The 16,170-nt window shown below is 40.3% G+C and overlaps 1 protein-coding gene across 3 annotated transcripts in view; it reads right to left on the bottom strand.

Moving 5' to 3' along the window:
* The window catches only part of WASF3 (WASP family member 3), a 64,772-nt gene that overhangs the window by 41,005 nt on the left and 7,597 nt on the right, over positions 1 to 16,170 (bottom strand). For all 3 annotated transcript variants that reach the window (XM_068672058.1, XM_068672077.1, XM_068672068.1), the window contains exon 3: positions 3,810 to 3,902. The gene's annotated coding sequence lies outside the window, so the exon portion shown is untranslated. The remainder of the gene's footprint in view (positions 1 to 3,809; positions 3,903 to 16,170) is intronic.

The raw sequence follows: 16,170 nt of genomic DNA, 5'->3' as shown, positions 1-16,170 counted from the left end.
CACAAATAGTTTAAATCCCACTGAGCCAGCGAGGCCCCACAATCCAAGAAGAGGGGACTTCTTGATGATAGCCCTAAGCAGCTGGCTGCTGAGCACGATGAGTACTCCTCCCGCCACCTCTCTGATGAGGCACCATGAGGCAGAGTCATGACTGCCAGCAGCCAGCCTAAGGCTGCTTGAGAATAACGCCAAACCGAGCAGAACTTGTGCAACTGCATTACAGACCAGAGTTTTTGTGTACTGGAAGGTTAATACTAGCTAGGCACAAAAGCTTTGACACCCTTTTGATTCAGAAAGTGTCATTTAAGTAATTTAAGATCACATGGACCCTCCACACCCCCACCACAAAGTTACGTAATACACCAATCAATACTCACATTGCTATTCAACTGCTCTTTAAATAGTCAATGCAATCTACAGAAACTACAAGCTGCATGTATGTTAAAAAAAAAAAAAAATCGAGCCACTAGAGACTAATCTACACGCAGCTGAAGCAGCAATTTAGCTGCATCAGTTAAATTTAGAAACTGATTTAGTTAATCACTGCACAGACAACCAAGATTTAAACCTCATCTTCAAGCAGATCCCTAAACACTAGCTGTATAATTCAGAAGGGAAATTACGATGATGCCAATCACACAAAGTTCAAAGAAGAGGTCTATGACTGCATTTATTTGCCCTACAGAAGCAGCGTTGAACTGCCCACATACAGTCATAAAGCAGAATGTGTTCAAACCACTATCTTGAGAAGTATGGGCTTACTCACTGCGCAGATGCCAGCTTTTGCAAATTATTCCTCGTGTACTACCATCAAATCCATTTTGACAGGCTGCAGTTTAAAAATATAAAGCTCCTCAACTCCAAGCATCAGTCAAGTCTAAAGCAAGTAAGCGAGCGCTGAATAGAACTAACCCAATTTTGACAACAGTTAAGCCCAACTACTGAGTCTCTTAAAAATCAATTTCTGTCTCAAAATCAGACAGAAAGCAGCAAAGCTCACAGACAACGCATGCACCTCTCAATTAAGATAGAATCTGTGATCAGACTTCTCTAAGGTTTTAGGTCATTTCTACCCAAGAAGTGTTCCACCTCATTTTGGCTTTACCACAAGGATTTCGGGATACGTGGTCCTCTTTCAAACAGCTTTTTTTTCCCCCCTCCCTGCCCAACAGGACACCATCTGGGTAACATTGTCCTACCTCTCCCTCCATACACTGCTACATTATCAGAGACCTTCAGCTTTTTGCTGGCTGAGTAGCCCAAAACCCTCCTCCTACTTCCCAGAAGCCTACTTCTCTCCTCTACACAACCTGCCTCACATTCATTCTCTCCTGTGCTGAAAAGCTTCATCCTTCTGGGAATATGCTAACTGTAGTCTTCTGAAGAAGATCTGGAAGTAGCTTTGCTTGACAGTTTGTTTTACATCAAGAACACAAGTTACTAAATAATTCTGTAATTTGCCAGCCATGAAGAACACAGGTTATATGATTGAAAAGTCCAACAGTAGAGGCAGAAGTTTTTGCAAATAAATTTGGTTTAACCTTGACAAAAAATCTAATGTGCTCTCACAATAAAAGCATTTCTAAAGACTGGAACAGTCTTATCCACATGGCAATACATACAAAATTTTAACATCTGGCTTCATAAAATTTAATTAAATACAAAACATTTGTATTTGCCATACTAACTATAAACACTTATTTCTTAGAATTACTTGTATGTGATGACAAAGGAGTTCTTCAGCTGGTCTACTGAATTGACATTTGGGGCTGGTAAGCACCACAATCCTTTTTCCAAGCCCTACATTTTATATTTCCTTCCTGGCTACATGCTCTTTAAGGGACTCACTTTTGTAGTGTAGCGTTGTAGGATTACAATGGAAGCTTAAAAAAAAAAGTGTGCACTACTTACATAGGATGGCATGTTATGGAATCAGTACCTTTTTCAAACATTTAACAGTTGTATTTCATTTTGAGTAACTTGACAACTGTTGGGGGTGTTTATATTACCTAAGCACACTAGAAAATCCAGGGAATCAAGAAGAGACAAGGCACAATTGCAATCCAAGTGACAATAAGAATGACTTGATTTAAAACGAAAACACCTTACTATATATGCAAAATAGGCCAATTAAGATATGAATTAAAAGGGAAATCCCTGGAAGCTGAAAATAACCACATTTGTTTAGAAATCAGTCATTAATTTGACTATAGGCCTGTTATTTATTGACCAGGAGGAGTTGCCAAATGTATGTTCTATTAGAACATTTGTGATGCATGAACAATCAGTGTTCAAAGAATTAGAATTTATGTTTACTATAATTAGCTTTTAGTATTCTTCTGTTCCTTTCTGTTTAAACTATTTCCTTCAAAGTGATGTTTAATTGCTGAAAAACATTTCTTTGTTGTTAAAAGGCTGATTATTTTCAAGTGTGTTCAGCATTGTCTTTAAATACCCTTCAGCTATATTAAACACCAGACTATTGAACTCTGGATACATTTCATTTAAACTCCACATGAAGATCATTCTTAACCTGCATGAGATATTTTGTAATAATACACTGAGTATGAACAGCAAATCTCAACATAATTCATAAAGTTTTATGAATAAACATGACTTACATAGAAAAAAAAATCCTAAAACTAGGTTCTTATTCCTGTAACAACCATCTCTAATCTCCCATGAATAAAAACAAGCAAAGGATGAAATACATCTGAAGTGAATTTTGTTACAATTTAAAGTTATAGTAGTAAAAAAATCCTAAATATTGAAAGTTAATGTGACAGTCATCTTTAATTCCATACACAGTAGAAGTCTGTAAAATCAGCTGCTAGAGAGTCTGGGGGCCAGATCCTGGAGAGATCAGGTGCCTTAAAGACAGCTACTGGAGTGACCATGTGTAAGGACTAACTACAGGGAAGACCTGTGCTCACACAAATTGGTGCAGGACTGGAGGAAAGCAAAGCATTCTCTCCTACGAAGTAGTTAATACTATCTTTAACCTCCCCTTCCCTGCAGAAGGGCACTAAACCTGCCTTCCACATTATCCCCCTGCTTAAAAGGTTTCTCTACCTCCCACTGCAGAAGTAGTCAGACCTGCAGTCCCTTAAAAGAAAAAAAATCAGCTTTACTTATGCTAAAAAAAATTGCCTAAACTTTGGTGCTAAACGTAGGACTTCTGCCAATCAGCATGCATCATCTTGCATCACACAATGAAGAAAGTGCTCCACAGCTGTTTCCATACTCTCTCACCAACACAAAAGGTATTCCCCATCTAGAAGTCTGTGGGATATGTACACCCCAGCCAAGATAGTTGGGGGATGAAGGGTTTTTCCACAGAAAGCTAGTTTAATATCAATAAATTTAAGTAATTTATTATGTGCTAACACTTTTTGAGGCAAGCAGTCAAACATAACTTCATCAGATTTGGGTTAAATCCCTATGATGACACATCAGCAAAGCACAGAATATATAGGGCAAAAGTAATTAGCAGATGCAAATTTTAAATCTGATATTTCATTAATATCCACAAACACAAATGTATTTCTGTTTTCTACACAATAAGATTAGCATTTAGATTATACCAGTCTCCTGGGCTAGCAGTGTTTGACGTTTGTTTCTCGGCGTAATACAGCATATTTTCGACATGAGAGAAATAAGCTTCCTTTCCAATCTTGATTCAAAACCTTCTGGACAGTTTCTAGACTTCCTCGTTGGGTCTTCAGCTTAAGGACTTATCACAGTTCCAAAGCTTGTGTAACAGATTTGTACATGACAATGTTCAGTAAGAGCTCAGTTGAAGGACTTACCATTTAAAAAAGGAAGCAGAGAATATCCTTTCTGTTTATACGTTGGAAAAGACAGCTGTTCCGTAACTTGGTAGCGCACTCAGGTGGCTTTATCTGCAAAAGAGAAAGACAAAATCAAAGTAATTTTAACTTTGTTTTTCAATATCAGAATGACAATCTGAAGATATGCATTAAAAAAAAAAAAAAAACACACAGGATCATTGATCCATTAAAATATTAAAAACCATGCATGAGTTTCTACACATGCTTTTAACTATTTTGAGCTAAGCACTAACACCATGCTAGAGCCTAATTATATTTTTTAAAGGTCAAAAGATTGCTTGTGTTAGTTTATAATCAATGCCTCTGTTTTTAACTGGAAGTATCTACAGAGAAAACATGATGTGCCCATTTAAAGACTACGGGGATAGGAGAATGGAAGATAATGGCCTACAGTTAAGCATAATAAAAACACCAGGCTTAAGTCCCAGTGAGATACTTCACCCTAGATTAAATATTACTAAACACATACTCACTAAAACAAACCACCTAAAAACATGAGACCCTGTTACAAAAATTAAGAATTGTTTCCATGGAAGTATTGCAGACCCCAGCTCCAAGAGAATAATTCACCACCCTCCCTAAGCTTCCTTCATCCTCAAAATATCAGAGCTTTAACACAATGGTGCCCCCGCTTCAGTTACAGAAAGTGGTGGTGCAGTGGACACCTACTGCAGACAACGTTGCCCCCTTGTTAACTGGCTACAAACATCTGCCAGGTGGCCAAGATTTTGGTCTTCATGAAGCTCCCATGGGGAGGATGCCAACAATCACCACATCAACAGTGATGATGGGAATTTTGTTCATTTTTCATGGGGAAGTGAGGTTAACTATCCTTACATATATATATTTCAGGGGTAGGTATAAATCTTCGCATGGTTAAATCAAGACATGGCCAACGTCAGTAAGTTTGGTTTGCTCAATGGGCATTTTTCTGATTTTTATTTATTAAAAAGATAAAATATTAAACTAAAAACGCAGAACAAGGCAGAGAACACAGGAGGGGGATAAGAGAAGAAACACAAGACTTTCTCATTGTCTTCTATAATTAAGACACAACTATGACTACAAATATATTGCAGGTGCACGCAATGTGAGATACAGACATCTCAGTACACCCTTACAACCCAGCAATGTCCATCTACTGGCACAACTGAATGCACACACTCCCTTATGAATGGATTATTTCTTTCCCATAAAATCTTCAAGAAGAAACCCCAACAAAAGCATTAAAAAAAAAAAAAACATGCTTATTATGTAGTGTATCAGTGACTCCCCTGCTCAGTGTCCCATTTGATTTACTGTCACTAAGTTACAGAAAGTACTGAACAATTTCAACAGGGTAAGACTTTAGAGGTACAGAATGTGTGACACTGAGTTTTGATTACAAATGTGTAGATAGCTGAATATTGTTTAAAACCAATGCTTTAAAACTTTTTAAACAGGACTCCTAGTATGTAAGCACTCTAAAGAATGAGCTATATGCCATACAGGGGATTACCTCTGAAATCCATGGAGAAAAAAAAAAAAGGATTTAATGCAAGACATAACTTTTATACAGATTGAGGATTAAAAGTATCCAAACAGTGGGTCATCATCAAAATGGTAAAACAAGGATTTTATGTTCAAGTCTGCTTTGTAGGATGGGGGGAAGGTTTTTGAAACATAGTTTCATATACAGACATCCAAAGCTCGAGTTTGAATTCAAGCAGCAGCTGCTTTCCTATTTCACCATGGAAGCATTTAAGATCTTCAGTACTGATTTGCCTCGGTAGCTTCCTGCATGCATTCCATCTTAAAGCATGCAACTAAAATCTTGTGAACTACTGAACCTCTACAGCAGTCATCTGGCAAACCCAGAGAGTTTCTGGGGTCTTTGAAAGGCAGAACCATACATCCATGAGTGAGTAGGTCCCATTTGGTCTGAAGTACTTCCACTGTTTTTTTGTTTGTTTTTGTTTTCTTTCCTGCAGAAGAGCTATTAAAAGTCATTACTTCAAACCAGGGGGTTTCCTGGTGGTCCATCCTCAGTGGTTTGTTTGAGATTGATACAGGTAACTAGAAAATGTCTTATGTTTTGACTAGGTCTAAAGATCCCAGTTCCAAACTCGGGCATATCAGAGGTGCAGCACAAAGGAGGAAGACACAGCAGTGTTTGCCGAGTGGTCTTCAACTTATGATTCACCTGCTGTTGTCTAGTCTGAACTCCAAACCTCCAAAGACATCCAGAGATGCACTCAGTTGAAAAATACGCCGTCCTTGGACTGCGGAGAGTGATCTGCCCTCTGAGCTCTCCACGGACAACTCTGTTCTCTGTATCTTTCTGAGAAATGCCTTGGTGGCAGTGGGAGCACTGGATGCTGTGACAAATTCCCTCCAAATGAGTTTAGGCTCTTGGAGCTTGTCTTTAAAGCAGGCAACAAAACTAAAACATTCAGCCTGTTCTGGAGTAACTAGTGTCTCTTTCATCCCTTGTCAATCACTGGATTATGGTGAAAAAATATTCCCTGCCTGACCATCATTGACAGAGGAGATCTGTCTGAACCAGAAGCTCACAAAATCTTAAACACCTGGTGGAATTTATCTGCCTTTAAACACTTCATCTTCAGAGACTGCACCACCTACAGAGGACAGCCACTATCAGCACTGGTTTGTCAGACATCCCAAGCGGGTCAGGAGCATCCTAGCACTGAGCAGCCCCCAGATCTCACCTCCTTGGCACCTCAGTGATGAGAGCTTGCCCAAGACAGCGCTCTTCCTTAGCAGTCAGCACCGATCCTCTGCTGCAAAGCCAAGTCCAAAGAGAGTCCACAAATATGACTGCCTTCTAGGTCTCTTACTAGACCAGTACCAAACACAATAGCCAGTTGCAACTCTTGCACTCTCTCATCTTCGATCTGGAGAGATTCCCCAAACACTGACACAGAAATATGCCTAATATCCCTGAGAAGGAAAAAAAAAAAAAGTCAACTGGGATGTCAAGATGATGTCAAACACCTAACAGTGCTTTCTGGCAGCATTTACAGTCTCTAGACCTTCATCAGGAACAATCCTAACCTCACGGCACTCTTCCATCTTATTAGCCTGCTCCTTCTCTCAGTACAGCCAGCACTCTTCTTCAGAGACGTGCAGAACGTACCTTTACAGAAAGGGAAAGAGTGGAAGGAGCTCCCTCCTAGCTCCAACCCCAGTGCCCTGAGATGCCCCCTAGCACTCTGTTCAAGAGTGCTGCTGGCTTTATAGCAAACTGGAGATCCACTTCAGTAACACTGCTGCTTCTAATGGACCTTCCCCAGAGGACAGAGGCTCCGTGTTTTTAGTTGTTGCCTGCCCACCCAACAGGGGCTTTATATAGCATAGTTCTGTCAGTTAAGACTTAAGAACATGCTTCTTAAAATAAAACAACCCATTAAACTCTGCTTTCTGGAGCAAGCTCATTTCTTGTGGTTAGCAGATACTGCAAAGCATGAACATCCAGGCAGGTGCTATGTATATTTAAGTACCCTAGAGAGAAAGAAAACCTGTGGGATCATTAAAGAGATTAGCCAAAGGCTAGGTGAGAAAGATGGAGATACGAGCCTTCAAGTTAAATGCTCCACTAAGAAAGAGCAGTGGATGTGTTAAGGGGGATAAGTGAAGTTTGGAAGGCTTCAGAATGCCAAAGAAAAAAGGCAAACAGAACTGACGTGATTTTTTTTTTAAAGGAAAAATATCAGATCTATGAAGCAGCACAACAGGGAAGGAAGCAGCAGTGAGACTGCCCTTATTGGTATCGTAGTGCTGCCACAGGACACAGCCAGCTTCGTTCCGTGGAACCAGAGCTATGCAAATGGTCACGGGCTGGATCAGGAAGGGGGCTGCTCTCCCTGGCACGCCCCATGCAGGGACAAGACATCTGCACTTCTGGATTTAGCTGAAAGTAACCACTCGCATCACTCCATAGTTAATTCCCTGTAGTGGGGAAGTGTATAAGAAATAGAAGAGCACTCCAGTTCAACACTGGTCAGAGAACAGGAGGCACACCCCTCACCCTAGCAGAAAAGATGCTTTGTGGCATAGACCTGGGATCATGGAAATATTTCCCCTTCTCTCTGATGCTGTTCTCAGAGGCCACATCCTTTATTTGAACACCTGGCTGAGATAAGAAACCTATTTGTAAACTGATTCATCATCTCTTATCGACAGTCTTCTCTCATATGTACATACTTTGGTATGCACGAGATATATGTATCACTGCAGTGTAGTTCTAACCATTTATCATGGCTTTAGGTATCTGCAGATATATCTACAGATATCTATAAAAATCACTGTACACACATCTTTTATACACAAGGCCTTTACAGTGAGAATTAAACCGCAATAATCAGCGACGAGTCATTTCCCAGTTTCTTCATCTACTCACTTCATATGCTAATGAAAATGACTTACAGCAGCGGGCTGCTGTAGCGTCAGTGACTCTGCTCAGGTTTGAAGCAAGCACCGGGCTGTCTGCTGTGCACTCCCTTCCCCCGTTTCATTCAAGACATAGCATCTAGTAACCTACTTTTAGAAAAGTAAACCTCAGTTTTCACCTAGAAGATGTATTGAAACTTCTGATAGCTAAGTCCCAAGCAGCCTAAGAACATCTAAACAGCAACTAAAACCTATTCTAGCTGCTCAACATCTCCCAACTACTCCAAACACTTGGTTTTTATGCAGGAACATGGAATGAAAAAGCAGACTACATTAGAGCTAACACCAGAATTAGCTAAACAGACTTTTTAGTCCAGTGCCCTGCTTTCAGTCAGAGGGGTCAGACCTACAGAATAAACTGAAAGAGACTCCAGGTAGGTGCTGTAGTCTTCTCTCCTAAATTAAATGGCATAATTTAAGAGAGACGGCTTACATTTACATGAAGGAAAATAAAATATTTCTGAAATTCAAAAAGTACAAGACGAACATTAGGCTATCTTGATTTTTTTCCTTCAGTGATGCAAAGATTTGAGGGCTAGATACATACCAGATGAAAATCCAATACATAGACAAGAGTTACTTTAAGAAACAAGGCATTGACTGCAGTGGATTAGTTTCATATCCAAAATAAAATTCTAGTTGCCTGACAACACGGCAAACACTCAAAAGGTGCCACAGAATAGCCTGTAGCTTTTTATTTTAGAGCACAGTAATCCAGCATATCTTGATATAAAACTTGCGATCAAAAGACACCACGGTAATCATTTTGCTTTATTCCCATTCCCATACAGTTCTTATAACTCCTTTAAAAGCGTTAGCATATAAACACAGAAACTATTCAGTGGCTGAAGTATCTACACATATACATATTTTAATGATAAACGCATGTATAAAGTATATCACTGAAAAAAAATCAGAAAAGTCAGCATGCTTTCTAAAAAGAAGGAAATTCTACAGTCTGCAGGTGCTTGAAAACGCTTTGTGAACAAAGTAACCTCTTCAAATTCCCTTATTCTATAATTACAGTAATTATTTACATTATTTAGAACCAATGTCAGCAGGACATAGTAGAAGACATCTGTGAAGAGATAGATATTGGAAAAAAAATGAAACCCACCTTAGTTTCAAAAGGTGTTTTGAATTGGTTTTAGACAGACCTAGCTATCGTACTTGCAAATCACCGAAGAACCACCACTTACAAAGTTATAACTCAATGGAATTAAATAGTTAGTGACACAGTGACCTACGAGGTTCAATTAAGAGCACTACTGTGTAAAAAATGAGGGTGAGAAGGGAGAAAGAAGAATGGCAGCATTCTTAACAGCTGAAGTTTCTAATTAAAATAAAGGGAATAATTTAATTATTCCTTTTACGCCTCAGCTAGGGAGCTGCTCTTGAAAGAGATTACCATACCTTAGTATTAACTACGTGGTTCAAGCTCATCCCTATTTCTCAAGGGGTTTTGTTTTTATTTTTTTTTTTAAACCTTTCTTTTTTAAGAAGGCCAGACGCACCATTTCTGTTTGTTTTGGTCCCTTTTTACTACTAATATTTCTACTTACAGGCCAGTCACTCAAGCATTTCTGCATGGATCTATGACCTTCTTAGTCTCACTCAATGTAGAAAAGCAGTTCAGGAAGATTGAACAAATCACAGAGAAGCACTTGAAATAGAACCTACTTCTTTTGAAAAAAAGAGTTTAAGTAGCTTAACACCATCATGTCTGCTGTTACGAGATTTTTATGGTTTTAATTAAAGTCTCTTTTAATGAAAAGGAGTTTTAAAACCACTTCTGCTTTGCAATGTTTAAGGAAGGAAAAGCAGTTCATGAACTTCATTATCCTAACCATTTAACCCATCTAGGTTCTCTACTGCTTTACCATCAGCCTCAACACCAATCAAGCAAGAGATTAAGTTGGCTTGTTCCCTGTTTCACAAGTCCAGTAAGTTTTACTGTTCAGATTGTTTCAGTATTATTTTCATAGATATGGTCAGTATTATACGGTCAGTATTTTCTATTTGGAGGGCATTTCTGCTTGGGAGAAGCAACCAGCATCTTACAAACACAATTTCCATGAAGACAGATGGAAACAATGAAAAATACTGTATCTAATAAACAAATTTATTATTCCAAAAGAACACCTGAATTTCTTAGTATGTACAATACCGTATGCGTACTCTAGATCTCCCCTAGCAGTTCATATTAATATAACTGCAGGTAGGCCACACTATTCTCACTCAGTCTCTTGCCTATGTCCCCCCTTCAGTCTTCCATAAAAATCATAAAAACAGCCATTCCAGTGATGCTTGCAATTATCCCATTGCCTTCCTCTATTCAAGATTTTGAAAATGACACATATAGATTGTAAATCTGCATTTAACTTGTGAAGGCAACATATAAGATGCGAAATACCTTGACCTCAGGAAAAAAAAATAGGTTATAAGGGATAACTGCTTGCTGAAAGGCAGTGACCTTCTGGAAATCCACGTTAATTGGTTCAGGCAAAGAGCAAAAGCTACTCTGTACCACTCAGCAGATGGGAAAGGAAGGGAACCACGTGCCCAAGCCGATGCCATGCCCAGCCAGGCAGCAGCAAATAGGTCCGAAGCAGGCGTGTGGCTCATGCTTGAAAACGGAAGCTATCGAGCCTTTTGGTTACACTGACTGTCCTGCTCCAGGAAGGGAAAAAAGGGAAAGGACTGCAGGGAATGTGGCACAGCTTCAAATCCACATCTTCCCATAGGAACACGCAGTGCTCTAGGGCTGCGGCTCCACATCCCGGAGGACAGGGACGGAGCAGCACAGCTGTGACACACATGGCTTCCTCCTTCCTGCTTAACAGCTGCTGGGGCTGGCGCAAGAGCAGGAGAAGAACGAACTGCTAGAGAAAAGGGAGAGTCAGTTGAAAGTCTGAGAAGTGCTGATATTAAAGTGCATTGAGCTTTTGCTCAGAAACACAGGCACGTGCATGCTGGATGTGGGGAAGCCAGCATGTACAGGCACAGCAGATTGAGAACTCAGAGCTTCATCAGGTCTTTGCTCTTCCACCACGTGTCATCTGGATGTGAAATGTTCATGTAGCTCTTCATAGCTAAAGTCTGTGAGCAAAATTCAGTGTGGTGCTATAAGCATCACCATCACCTGAGCTGACCACTCGTGTTATCACAGGTTACAAAATTCCTGGCAAACTCTGCATCAGGTACCATGGATGGACCAGGTCATCCCAGAACATGCAGAATCCTTTTCTTAATTATCTTTTGCAGGAGCAAAGCGTCCCCTGATCTCACAGGACACTTTTTTTTTTTCTTTTAACAGTACAGATGCATACTGGCTTTTTTATTCTAGATGTTTTATTACAGATTTTCCATAGGAACCCCGCTTAAAAAGAAAGGGAAGACCCAAGTCAAGCTCTCAGAACTGCAGGTACTAAATAGTTTGTTATCTTCACATGTCTGGGACATCCATGCCAAGGGAAATGTAAGATTGGCCTCTATATATGCTTGTGCTTTACCAGCCAGACAGCTATATCCATGGTGTCTTTTGATCAAAAGAAGACTTCCAGAAAGATTTAATCATGCTGCTGATATGCATGGGAGAAAACCCAAGGCAGCAAACCTCCCACCCAGCTCACTTTCCGGAACAGCAATAGCACAGAGATGCCCTGCCCTCCAAAACGGGTTCTGTTTAGGAGTAGGTATTATCAGGTTCACGTGTAAGTACCTAAAAGGTCTGCACCAGGATTGCTACTTTAAAAGGACACCTTGCCACTTCCAGGTAGACAAGGTATTGTTAGGACAGCCAACAGCCCCATGTTTAAGTCCTTCAAAACAAGGCCAAAATAAAGAAACCAGAACCAAGTAGGCAGCCATAGAGGAGGGCACCTTGCCAAAAGCCAGAGCAACAACCACCAGAACCCACAGAGCAATCCTCGCCCTGCTGGGCTCCCCACGAGATTGAGGTTTAACACCTTACAGCTTGGATTAAGATAACTTTCCAGATATCACCTTGCTGCTGCAGAACCAGTGATGTCCTGCCCTAAAGCATAAAACAAAAACCACACGTAAAATAAAATGCCCACCACCCACGATCCACCACTGGTAATCTCATACCAGCTGCACTTCTGAAGAAGTAAGAAGCCAAATAAAAGGGATTAGGCAAAATTCAAACAGAAGTATGCAAGACCACACAAAAGGCGTGGTTTTGGATTTCATGCCCCTTCGCAACTTGGCTGCTTCCTCCTGCACAAGACGAGGACACTGATTTAATGGCTGGAAGTGATGATATGCTCTCAGCCCCAAGCACAAACAGCTCCAGCACGATTTATTTGTCCATTAGGAACAAAAGCTATTAAAAATAGATAAAGAGTGGGTGAAAACTATTACTAGAGCAGTTGATTGATATATGAAGGCTCTTCTTGGCTACAAAAAAAATCTCTTTGGCAAAGACTGCGCATTAATAAGGGAGAGATCTTCACTTTCTCCTAACCCTTTATGGTATCAGTAGCCATCCCTGGAGAGAACTGCTGTTACTCCCAATCTTACACAAAACGATTAACTAACACACTTTGGGTGGGGGAGATAAGGTACCTGAAACTACTTCACCCTTGTGGACCAGCTTTTAGTCCAGCAATTAGTCACTTTTTTTTTCCTTATTCAAAAATCACCAGAAGTTGTTTCAAGCGTACAGAAAAAAATAACACTCAAGCTTCCCACTTCGGCTAAGTTTATTCTCCTTTCAACACCCTGTAAAATTAGATTTAGATCGGTGAGTTCTGCGTGCTTTGAACAAGGGAAGAAGATCAACACTTCATTGCTTTTTTGCTCACTTCAGCAAGTGTATGAAGTTGTATTTTATAGAACGCTAGTAGTATCATGCAAATTAATTAATCCACAATAGAATTCAATTATTTCTACAGCCTTATCTTTCCTACAATAACATTTATTAATGCTTTGTTCAAAGTGGATTTAGAAGACTCAAAAACGCGTTTCTAACAAAAGAAGGCTTGTCCTTCAAGGTCTGCATTTCAATCAAGCTTTAGTGTCAAGGTTTTCTACATATATATCTCAGTTCTAAAATATCAGGAGGTTGAACATCATAAAGGGAATATAATCACTTTCAGTAAGTCTCAATTAACATCACTGCTTTACTTCCTACAGGTTCAACACCCCTATTTCCTACCCTCACAGTTAAGTCTCCTCAATGTTTCCCTGTACTAAAACATTATTTTTCTCCATTCTTATCCTATCCCTGACATTTAATGAATGTCAGCTAACTTCTTTGGATATCTGGGACTGCTGTCTGCTGTATTTATTCACCTGTAAAACAGAATAAAGTTATCTTTGACCAACAAATCCAAGCTGTTCATTGTTTAGGCTGTCACCCCCTAGGCACACAAGGCTTAGTTCAGTGTATTTCCTGATGCTTCTTATTTAAAGGCTTTAAGAGCCATAGCTCTAACCAAGACAACAGAGAGTAGGGATGCTCAAGCTACAGATTTATAGACGTAGGTTTTTAAAGTAACTTTAAAATTACAACAACTGCAAATTGACAGCTTCTTTGTTTGTATCCGAACTTCAGCATTAAATTCTAGCTTTGACAAATTACAAGAAGTTGACTTTCTGTAAAAGGCTGACTCTGGGCTTCCTGAGAACCCAGTAACTCAGCGGAGGAGAACTGCTGCCAGGCTGTGATTAACACTCAGCAGCTTAAGGTCTGAATGTGCTCCCTGCTCCAACCCCGACAGGCAGCTGTAATGACGCGCCATTACGCTTAAGCTTCCAAAAACCATTTAACATCCGATTCTGCTGAGAACACGGTTTTACTACATTTTGAAAATAGAGTCGCTTTTTCCTCTTTTAGAAACCCCTGATGATGCCAGACATATGCTTGTTTTCCAAACAACAACTGTTTAAAAGAGAGAATACTCCTACTGATGTTCCTGCCAAAAACAACATTCTGTGGTTGGAAGAAATCTGATAGTAGGCAGCTCGCTCGGCAGAGGAAAGAAGGGCTTACGTTTGGCAAGGCGTTTGAAGTCTTGCATCTACATTCCCCCATCTTAAGTTTCTTTTGGGATGACTGCAGCAGGGGAGGGAGGACTTTCTTGTTTGTTTGGGGTTTTTTGTGTGCTTCTTTCTTTGTTTGTTTTTTAAACACATCTTCAAGCATTTCACTCTTTTAAAAAAAAGCATCTGTGGGTTGTGGCTTTTTACCAGAAATGGCATAAAGCAGAAGTTTACCACAACACATTTCTTTCTTGCAGGGAATAGTAGGATATAAGAGAAAGTCTGAAAGGGAAGTAAAAGAAGAATTCCGAAGAAGCACATAGGAGTGAATCTGCAGCTTGAGGAAGCAGAACAGAAAATCCAGATGAGGAAGTACCACACAACCCAGAGTGGTAACGGCTTTATCTCACGATGTAGGGCAGGGAGAGGAAATGATTGTATTTGGGGTTTTCTGCTGCCACTACCACAAAAGGCAAAATAAAATAAAAACCAATACCACCTCACTATCTGCCTTTCAAAAGCATTTTCACCACTGCTGCTGCAACACTTGCTAATGAAGAGACAGCAAAGGTAACACAAGTGTGCAACTTGAACCAGGTACTTCAGAGAGACACTTCGGAGCATTTCAGAAAGCCACGATATTAAGACAACATTTCAAGCTGCTGCAGTATTGTATTTCATCCTTCATTAATGCTCTAGAAGTTAATTACTCACAGAAATGGTAACTGGACCAATTCACTAGGCAATGTAAGAAAATCTTTCTGAAGCATCTTCTAAGACAAATGAAGTTTTGAAACTCTCCCCAGTGACGGAATTTTAATTAATATTTCCCAGCAGCTTTTGCAAATAGAGACGTTAATCCCCTTGAACAGGACCTTGCCATCGCTCTGTAAGGTACAGAGATTCCTGAAGGCTGCTGACCCAGTCCCAGCACCCAGCCAGGCAGCCAGCAGTTCAGCCACACAGCTACATGTGACCACGAGAACTACCACCTTCTACACAACACAAGCAGAAGCCTCAGGAGCTTATAAAGAGCATCAGAGTTATTAGGATAGCAATCAGAACAACACTATTGCAAAATGTGTATCTTCTCCAGGAGTCCGAAGTGCAGCATACAGCTGTATGGCAAATCAAATTCCAACAATCTTCCAGTAACATTTTGGATGCAGCTATTTCAGCCTAATAAAAATCCTGCAGATAAAAATACCCAACTGCTTATTGGTCTGCCAACATGGAAGTTTTTCCTGTCATTAGCAGGGCAAATCCAGCAGAGGAATTCAGCAGCGAGGCACAAGGGGCTGTCTTCACAGCATCAGTAGGTTGAGGTATAACCCAGTATTCTCCTAATCTGATCTACAAACCTGTGGAGTTGCCCAGCCCAAATCACAGAATGATTTAATTTTCAAGACAGATTTTCTACAAGAGCATGAGCAATGTTTGATGACAGAGGCAAAGGTTGTAATAGCTACATTTCTGCTCAGGACTGGACAGCTATACCCTAGTGCATTCTCAGACTCTCCTCTTGAAGGCATTTGTACCTCCTCGCTTCAACATTGTGGTATTTCATGCTTGCCACACAGCAGCTCTCCAGCTTGCTGTAAATATGATGCAACTCTGCAATGGGGATGTGCAAGACCTTTAGGATCTGCAGAATGGAGAGCTTCGAGAGAAACAAGCTGGCTGAGCTGAAGGAGACAGGATCCCCACCATCAAGAACAAAATGAAGCTGCTCAGAGAAATGTTATTCCCTGCTGCTTGCTGTAAAAAGAAGGGCAGACAGAAAGGATGAGGCTTTCCACATACCTGCAGGTCTGTTTTGCTAGCACAGCCTGGCAAATGACTGAACTCCTATGACAAAGTTGGA

This window comes from Anas acuta, chromosome 1 (assembly GCF_963932015.1).
Source record: "Anas acuta chromosome 1, bAnaAcu1.1, whole genome shotgun sequence".
Taxonomy (NCBI): Eukaryota; Metazoa; Chordata; class Aves; order Anseriformes; family Anatidae; genus Anas; species Anas acuta.
The sequence above is the reverse complement of the archived record's forward strand: the minus strand, read 5'-3'. Positions and strand labels throughout refer to the sequence as shown.